The following is a 5000-nucleotide window of genomic DNA, read 5'->3' as shown; positions in this document are numbered from 1 at the left end:
ACAGACACACACATACTCACACGCACACAGAGACACACACACATAGACATACACACACACACAGAGACACACACACACACTCACACTCACACAGACACACAGACACCACACACATTCACACACACAGACACACACACACATACACACAGACACACACACTCACACACACACTCACACACACTCTCACACACACACTCACACACACACTCCCACTCACACACAAGCACACACACATACACAGACACAATCAGACACACTCACACACACACACACTCACACACGCTCACACACACAGACACACACACACTCACTCACACACACACTCACACACACACTCACACACACAGACACTCACTCACACACACACACACACTCTCACTTACAAAGACACAGGCACTCACACACTCACACACACTCACACACACAGACACACACACTCACTCACACACACAGACACACACACACACTCACACACTCAGACACTCACTCACATACACTCACACACACACTCACACACATGCACACACACACACGCACACACACTCACACAGACTCACACACAGACACACACCCACTCACACACTCACACACACATACACACATGCACACACACTCACACACACATACACAGGCACACACAGGCACACACTCACACACAGACTCACAAATACACACACACCCCCACACACACAGACACACACAAACACACAGACACTCACATACGCACACTCGCACACACTCATTCTCACACACACACACTCACACACACTCTCTCAAACACACAGACACACACATACTCACACGCACACAGAGACACACACACATAGACAACACACACACACAGACACACACACACACACTCACACTCACACAGACACACAGACACACACACACATTCACACACACATACACACTCATATACACACAGACACACACACACGTACACGCAGACACACACACACACACACACTCACACACACATACACACACGCACACACACACAGACACACACAGACACAAACTCACACACACACACATACACAGACACACACCCCCACACACACAGACACACAGACAAACACACAGACACTCACATACACACACTTGCACACACTCTCACACACACTCACACACACACTCTCACACACAGACACACACATACACGCACACAGAGACACACACATAGACATACACACACACAGACACACACATACACATACACACACACACGCACACACGCACAGACACACTCACACATACACGCAGACACACAGACACACATACACAGACACGCACACAGACACACACACACATACACACAGACACACACACACTCACACTCACACACACAGACACACACACACACTCACACACACACATTCACACACAGAGACACTCACACACACTCACACACACACACTTACACACACACACACTCCCACACTCACACACTCACACACACTCAAAAACACACACACTCACACACACACACTGACACATGCATGCACACACAGACACACACACAAGCACACACACTCACATACACACACTCACATACGCACACACACAGACACACTCACACACTCAAAGGCACACGCACAAACATATACACACACATGCATACAGACACACACACAGAGACATACACACACACACACAGACACGCACAATCACACAGACACACACACACAGACACACTCACACATACACGCAGACACACAGACACACATACACAGACACGCACACAGACACACACAGACATACACACACAGACACACAGACACGCACAATCACACAGACACACACACACAGACACACACACAGACACACACACACATACACACAGACACACACACACTCACACTCACATACACACACGCACACACACACAGACACACACAGACACAAACTCACACACACACACATACACAGACACACACCCCCACACACACAGACACACAGACAAACACACAGACACTCACATACACACACTTGCACACACTCTCACACACACTCACACACACACTCTCACACACACAGACACACACATACTCACACGCACACAGAGACACACACATAGACATACACACACACAGACACACACATACACATAAACACACACACGCACACACGCACAGACACACTCACACATACATGCAGACACACAGACACACATACACAGACACGCACACAGGCACACACACATACACACAGACACACACACACTCACACTCACACACACAGACACACACACACACTCACACACACACATTCACACACAGAGACACTCACACACACTCACACATACACACACTCACCCACACACACACACACACTTACACACACACACTCCCACACTCACACACACTCAAAAACACACACACTCACACACACACACTGACACATGCATGCACACACAGACACACACACAAGCACACACACTCACATACACACACTCACATACGCACACACACAGACACACTCACACACTCAAAGGCACACGCACAAACATATACACACACATGCATACAGACACACACACACAGACATACACACACACACACAGACACGCACAATCACACAGACACACACACACAGACACACTCACACATACACGCAGACACACAGACACACATACACAGACACGCACACAGACACACACAGACACACAGACACGCACAATCACACAGACACACACACAGACACACACACACACACATACACACACTCACACTCACACACACAGACACACACACTCTCACACACACACACACTTACAGACACACACACACACTCACACTCGCACACACATACACTCACCTACCCTCACACTCACACTCTCACACAGAGACACTCACACACACTCACACACAAACTCACTTACAGACACACACACACAGACACGCACACTCACAGACACACACACACATACACATACACACAGACACACACACATACAGACACACTCACACATACACACAGACACACACACACTCACTCACACAAACTCACACTCACACACATACACAGACACACACTCACACTCACACACAGACACACGCACACACACACACTCACACACACAGACCAACACACACACTCGCAAACTCACACTCACACACACAGACACACACACACTCTCACTCACACACTCACTCACACAAACTCACACTCACACACATACACAGACACACACACACTCACACACACAGACACACACACACACACACACTCCCACTCACACACACATACACACACACGCACACACACATACAAAGACACACACAGACACACACACACTCACACACACACACAGAGGCACACGCACAGATATATACACACACATGCATACAGACACACACACACAGACATACACACACACGGACACGCACACTCACACAGACACACACACACACTCACTCACACTCACTCACAAACACAGACACACACACTCACTCACACACACACACTCACACACACACTCTCACACACTCAGACACTCACTCACACACACTTACTCACACACACACACACTTACACTCACACACAGACACACACACACTCACACACACACTCACACACACACACTCTCTCTCACACAGACACTCACACACACACACACTCACACACACATACACAGACACACACAGACACACACTCACACACAGACTCACAAATACACACACACCCCCACACACACAGACACACACACAAACACACAGACACTCACATACACACACTCGCACACACTCACCCTCACACACACACACACTCACACACACACACACACTCACACACACAGACACACACATACTCACACGCACACAGAGACACAAACACATAGACATACACACACACAGACACACACACACGTACACGCAGACACACACACACACGCACACTCACACACACATACACAGACACGCACACAGACACACACACACACATACACACTCACACACACAGACACACACACACTCAGTGACACACGCACAGACACTTACACACACATGCATACAGATACACACACACACAGACATAAACACACACACAGACACGCACACTCACACAGACACACACACAGACACACACACAAACGTACACACAGACACACACACACACCCACACACACAGACACACACACACACTCACACACTCACACTCACACACACATACACACACACACTCACTCACACAAACTCACACTCACACACATACACAGACACACACACATTCACACACACAGACACACGCACACACACACTCCCACTCACACACACATACACACATACACACACGCACACACACATGCACAGACACACACAGACACACACTCACACACACACACTCAAACACACACTCTCTCACACACAGACACACGCACTCACACACACACACTCAGAGGCACACGCACAGACATATACACACACATGCATTCAGACACACACACACAGACATACACACACACAGACACGCCCACTCACACAGACACACACACACAGACACACACACAAACACCCACCCACGCACACACACTCACACTCACACACACTCTCTCACACACAGACATTCACACACACACACTCACACACACAGACACACACACAGATACTCACTCACACACACACACTCACACACATACACTCACACACACATACATAGACACACACACAGACACACACACTCACACACAAGCTCACTCACTCACACACTCACACAAACAGACACTCACACATACTCACACACACACAGAGACACACACAGACATACACACACACACACACACTCACAGACACAGACACACACACACATATACACACAGACACACACACATACACAGACACACACACAGTCACACTCACACACACATACACAGACACACACACAGACACTCACACACAGACACACACACACAGACACACACACACATACACACAGACACACACAAACACCCACACACACACACACTCACACTCACACACACAGACACACACACACTC

This window comes from Hypanus sabinus, chromosome Y, assembly GCF_030144855.1.
Source record: "Hypanus sabinus isolate sHypSab1 chromosome Y, sHypSab1.hap1, whole genome shotgun sequence".
Classification (NCBI taxonomy): Eukaryota; Metazoa; Chordata; class Chondrichthyes; order Myliobatiformes; family Dasyatidae; genus Hypanus; species Hypanus sabinus.
The sequence above is the reverse complement of the archived record's forward strand: the minus strand, read 5'-3'. Positions refer to the sequence as shown.